The 6,510-nt window shown below is 37.7% G+C and overlaps 1 pseudogene; it reads left to right on the top strand.

Annotated features, from left to right (window-relative positions):
- Positions 1 to 2,517: 2,517 nt before the first annotated feature.
- LOC108245963 lies at positions 2,518 to 5,936 on the top strand (annotated as a pseudogene).
- The last annotated feature ends 574 nt before the right edge of the window (positions 5,937 to 6,510 follow it).

The following is a 6,510-nucleotide window of genomic DNA, read 5'->3' as shown; positions in this document are numbered from 1 at the left end:
AATTCCAGGTGTTCCAGGAGTGACGAATTAGATCCAGCAAGGTAAGTAGCAGCGTGGTTCCAGGTAAGTGATCCTTAGTATCCGTAATCGTGGCGTGGCAAGAAAAACCTAGGACACAGGCAACAACAAAGAACGTGGTTAACACTAGGAGCCAGAGTTCAGGTTAGACGCTGAGGCGGAGAATCTAACCCAGTAGGTTCGATGCTCCAGCGAAGGTCTGATCACCGCCTGCTGCTTAAATCCTGGCTGGTCTCATCAGTGGTATGAGGAACACCTGTGGAACAATGATTAGTGGCGCCGCCCAGAGGGCGGAACCAAAACCCAGATCCTCACACTTTCTTATGAAAACAATGTGTGTGTCTTGCACAAACCACACACATTAAGCAACCAAATAAAAGAACAAAACTTTTTTTTAACCAATATATGAATTCCTTAATCTGCCAGTGGTACATGCTGAGCAAGGACTGATCTTTCCAAGATGGTTCCTCTTGTTTGAAGCCATGTCCAAGTCACCCCAGTTTTAGCAAAATTATACTGGCTGCCTCTTCTTGTTTCACGGAAGCAAAATGGGAAGTTTGGTTGAACTTTATTCTACTATGTAACAATTATTTTACATATTTTTTTTTACCATTCTTCTTCCACAAATCCATCAAAGTCCTCATCTTCTGTCTGAATTGAACAGCTAGGCAATTTCGCCATCAAACATGCTAGGTTCCCTCTCATCATTGTCGGAGTCAGTCTTGTTGCCAGGTGGCTGTTCAGCAATGATGCCAGCTTTCGCGAAAGCTCAGACAACAGTTTAAGCAGATATCTTAGCCCAGGCATCCACAATCCATCGCATATGATGGCGTAACTCACCCGGCGCTACCCCCGTCTTAGTTAACGTGTGTTCACCGTCGGTCATCCATCGCTCCCACGCCACTCGCAACTTCACTTTGAACGCGTTGTTTACACCAACGTCCAGCGGTTGGAGTTCTTTTTTTAATCCTCCCGAAATGATGGCAAACTCCAAATTATTATTATATTTCATAATGTTCTCTGATTGGTTTATCGCTGCCAGCGTACGTACTGCTACTGTACACATTACCGTACGTCCCTGTGTAACAGACAGATTTTGGAATTCAATGCACACATAAGGCGCCCCGGATTATGAGATTTTTGAGAAAATTTAAGGCTTTTAGGTGCGCCTTATAGACCGGAAAATACGGTACTTATTTAATTGAACTTCTACACTTTTATATTCCTAAAACAGCTGTGAAATCCTCCAGCCAGATGCTCTTTGTGCAGCTGAGGCCTAATTTAAAGCACAGAGAGGATCGGGCCTCCAGACTGTGGAACAAGCTGCCCCTTGACATTTCTACTGCACAGTCTATAGTCTTTTAAATCTCACATGAAAACTCACTTTTTTATTCAAGTTCAGATTGAATCCCATCAGTCTTTAGTTGTGATTTTTCTAGTTTTAGATGATTTCAGCTCATATTTTAGATATTGTTTTGTGTGTTTTGACTTTATACTTTTGTGTTCACATTTTGTAAAGCACTTCGTATCGCCTTGTTGCTGAAAAGTGCTATATAAATAAATTTGACTTGACTTGACTTTTCTAGTTTTAGTTTGTTTTTTAACAAATTTTACAGTACTAGTTGATTTTATGGTTGTTTTTTTGGATTCATTGCATTGACAGTTTTCCTATTTGATTTTTAACGTCTTTGTGAAGCACTATGATCAACAAAAAATGCGCTATATAAATACATTTGACATGTCACAAAACAAAATTTTGAAGGAAATGAGTGTTAAACAAGAAAAGTTTGCAAAATATCACAAACTTTCTTAAGAAAAACACCAGGCTGTTTCTTGCACAACCAGATCCACATTACGCAAAAAAAAGACTGACAACTTTTATCAGCAGTAAAAAGAAGATTGCACACCAACAACACAGTAGGTAAAGAGAACATTGTGGTTGCGTTTGCCATCTAACAGCCTGGAAACCTTTCAGTCATTATAAAAACAGTAAATTCAAACACTTCATGAGCTGATTCTTAAAAAGGCTGGATGGATCAAACGATGAATCGTGACTGTCCTCATTCAACAGAGGTGCAGGACCTTCTCAACGTCAGACACAAAATGAGAAACGTCTGCCTTGACCTGCTCAGAAACAAAGACATAAGGAGCGTCCACCTGGAGCCCCTCAGAGACAAAGGCATGAGAAGCAGGAGCAGGAGGAAGGCAGATGTCAGTGATCCCTCATCAGCTCGATGTTGAGATGGAGGCAGATACCCACAGAGAAAGACTGGCAGCAAATGAAGCTGTATCACTGAGTATTAAGGACCCAAGCAGCAGACAGGGAGATACATAAAAAAATAACGAAAACGTAAAAAAAAAGGGCTGATGTGACAACACTTAACAAAAATACAGACCGGGACAAGGTAAAAAAACAACTACAAACAAATAGACTTAGAGCAAGAACAGAAGGTGACATGACTGTGGCAGGTAAACAAATGATCTGAACAATTTGTGGAGTATTTATACAGGGAGGATGATGACAGGAAGGAGGAGAAGATGAGCTGAACCAGCAGATCAGCTGTAAGGTAGAGAGAAACCAAAAGAACTGAGGGAATCAATGAGCAGCAACACACGGAGGAAACTAAGTGCAGTTATAAACTGAAACACACCAAGGCTAATAATATCAATAAAGTTTGTGTATTTGAAGGACATATTAAGAGCTCACAGCATTGTGTGTGTTCAGCCTCTGGCTCCACCTTCATGTAGGAGGTGACATTATCACCCACTCATGTCTTCATATTCTCCTGTCACAGTTTGATCAGTGAGTCTTTTCCTGCTGTTTCAGTCACATTCCACCACAGAGATCTGAGAAAGGTACGTTCATTTTTGTTGGTATGAGTTTTGTGTCTTGGCAGGTGTTTTAATCAGACTTTAGATGGTCAGTGGAGCCATTTTATTATTGCTGACCACTGAGAAGAAGGTAATAATGTTTTTCTCTTTGTGTGTGTTTATGTATTTGTTTATTGGTATCTTTTTAGGCCTTTTTTATATAATCACCTACCTTGTAAGGACTGGAAGTCCTTATGGAGACCTAAGCCCAGTCCTAAATGGTGGAACATTATTTGTAGGTTTGGGGTTAGGTTTCTGACTAAAGTGTGAATTGAGTTTAGTTCAGGATTAGGCTACAGAAGTGAATAAAAGTCAATACAATGTCCTAATAAAGATAGAAATCCAAATTTGCATCAGAATGAGTTTTAAACATAAGTGTATTTTGTCCTAATGTTGTTCTGCAGGATTCTGAAATATCTTGGAGACAAATTATTGGATGTAGAATTTGTATTAATTTATATTATCTTGTTTTAAACAAGTATACAAAGCTAAGATAGAGAATTTCACTGATCTCCTCATGAAGGTGGATTGTACTGCTTGAAGTCACATCCCAACATGATGTCAAACAAGTAGACAGTCAGGGATCTGAGCTCCACATTTCTCTGCTGATGAGTGAAAACTCAACCATGAACACTAGAATACTGACCGATCCAAACAAGGAAGAGTAAAGAGTCTTTGAGAATTTAAAAGCTCAAAAACGGACAAGTTTGTTCAAAGTTACAACAAAGAACAGATAATTATATCTGAGTAGCATTCATTGAAGGTCTGAGAAAAAACCCTGTAATATTTCTTCTTCTTTTTGTCATTGACTAAAACCTTTATGTAGAATTTATTTAAACTGTTCTGCAGCTTTTCAAACTGTATGAGACCAAACTGCTATGAAAGTGTTAATGAAGTCAACTTCATAGGAACAGTTTTCTTTGTGCAGTGTTAGTTTTAATGTAGTTAAACTATTATCTAAAACTTTTAAGCAACAAATTCAGCTTCTGTTTTTCACTTAATTTGATGTCAATTACACACAGCAGAAATATTGATAAGGAGGTTTGCATGTGCAAAACTTGGGGAGGAAAAGTGTTTTAAGTCTTTTTACAGTGATAATTTACATAAATGGAGAAACTTTCTTTAAAATATATAAAATGTTTGTTTACATATATTATATGGTTCATGTTAAACTTACAGAGTTTAGAGGCACAGATAAAAATATGAGGCTCCTAAAATATGGTCTCCAGTTGTGTCAGAGAGAATAGATTATTATTATTAATAATATTATTAATATACATGTCTGTTTGAGAAACAAATTTACTGAAACTGGAGTTTCTGTTTTTAATCATTATTCTTACTTTAATGGATTCTTACTATAAATATTTTTATTATTTTGTTTTCTGCATGTTCTTTTACAGTGTTGGATGCAATGACCGTTTCTCCTTCTTATCACATCAACTCAGGTGATGAATTAGGTGTCATCAGTAATAACTCCTCTGTCAACAATGATCCCACTGAGTTGGAATGGCCTCGCACCGTGTCTCTGATTGTTTGCTCCCTGGCCTTTGTCCTCGGTGTGCTCGGGAATGGAGTGGTTATCTGGGTGACCGGCTTCAAGATGAAGAAAACTGTGAACACAGTTTGGTTCCTCAACCTTGCTGTGGCCGACTTCCTCTTCACAGCATTCCTGCCTGAGTGTCACATACACAGCAATGGATTTCCACTGGCCGTTTGGCTCCTTCATGTGCAAGATGAACCTCACCATACTCAACCTAAACCTGTCAGCCAGCATCTACATGTTGATGGTGATCAGTGTGGACAGATGTGTGTCTGTGGTGAAGCCCGTCTGGGCCCAGAATCACAGAAATGTTTGCAAGGCTTTCTGTGTGAGTCTGTGTGTTTGGGCTCTAAGTTTAATTTTAAGCTCTCCAAATTTTGTCTTCAGTGGAACTGATTCATCGGACAACAAAGTCATTTCCTGTTACATGAACTTAACTCAATCTGATGGCTTTGAGAATCGCCTTCAGGCCATGATCATCACCTATTTCCTCCTGGATTTTGTCACCCCCTTCACTGTCATTGTCTCCTGTTATGCCGTCATAATCCATCGATTCAGGAGAAACCGCACCCTGGCCAGCAAATCAAGTCGTACTTTTAAGATAATTGCTGCCATTATCATCGTCTTTTTTCTCTGCTTTGCTCCCATGCAGATCATGAATTTTTTTGACTTGGTGACAACAGATTATACAAATGAAACATTAAGCTACACCCTTTCTATCTTTAATGCAATTTCCTTTGGCCTAGTCTGTGTCAACAGCTGCATAAACCCTCTGCTGTATGTGTTCATGAGCCCAGATTTCAAGGATGTTGTCCGTAAATCCATCCTGAAGGTGTTGGAGAATGCCTTCCAGGAAGAAGAACCTCGCTCCTACCCAAACCCAGAGGTCACCGTTCAAACCAACAAGTCCTCCTCTGATACTGAGGTGTAAGACGTTCACTGACAGACTTTAAACTGTATCCTACATGTTACTGTTTATCTTCTTTTTATTCCTTCAGTTGTGTAGTAAAGCACTTTATTATGAGTTTTTTGTTTTAACATATTCATTTTAGTCTTTTCCTTTCTTTAGCACGGCAACAAAGATAAGATTTCAAGTTGGGGTCCACACAGTCTAATTATAACTGCCCACTTTGCTTTATATTATAATATATAACATTTTCATTTTTTAAATCATATTTTATTCACAGTTTCATCTGTAATTTGTAAATAGCTGCCATCAGAATAATCACATACATATTGGTTGTCTTAAATAAATGTGGTAAACTGTCATTCATCATTGATGTTTTTATATAAGCTGAATGTTCATTTACAGTGTATAATCTTCTTTTATTGTCTCAGCCTCACAACCAAATTGTTTTAAAGCCTTCTAACAAAAATATTGTTATTGTGCTTCTTGCTGTTATTATTTTCATTACTGAAATGATTTTGGACTGATTTGTTTTGCCACTTTCTTTCTCTCCATCTAAAGAGAACTGAGAAAAAAAAGAAGCTGCAATGCTTTAAACTCATGGGGAAAAATACCTCATNGAAATGATTTTGGACTATTTTGTTTTGCCACTTTCTTTCTCTCCAGCTAAAGAGAACTGAGAAAAAAAAGAAGCTTCAATGCTTTAAACTCATGGGGAAAAATACCTCATTGTTGAAATTAGGCTTCATTTATTGTTCAGCTCAACAGTTTGTTTAACTACAAAACCTGAGAGAAGCAAATTTTAGCTGTCTGTGAGAATCTTTATACTTTTTTATAAAGAATCAATAACAAATGGAAACACTTGAAATGACAAGATTATTGTGTTAAACCTTTGCCACTTGGTTTAATGTATTTTCTCCTATTTTTATGCCATGGTATATATATATATACACAATATGTTTTTCATGTTTGAATTTCAGAGAAGTTTTGCTATGAAGTCTTTTATCACAAATCTAGAAAGGAAATGGTACATCATGAGTCATTTCCACTGCACAGACCGAAGCTTTTAGATACAAGTCATCTAGTTTTAGACGGTGTTAGCTGGTTTAGTTTTGCTCATTATTGCAGATAGGTCCACTTACTGATTTGTTTTATTATTATTAACCTTTATTTA

Source organism: Kryptolebias marmoratus, linkage group LG16 (assembly GCF_001649575.2).
Source record: "Kryptolebias marmoratus isolate JLee-2015 linkage group LG16, ASM164957v2, whole genome shotgun sequence".
In the NCBI taxonomy this organism is placed as follows: domain Eukaryota; kingdom Metazoa; phylum Chordata; class Actinopteri; order Cyprinodontiformes; family Rivulidae; genus Kryptolebias; species Kryptolebias marmoratus.
This window is presented reverse-complemented; position numbering and strand designations above follow the sequence as displayed.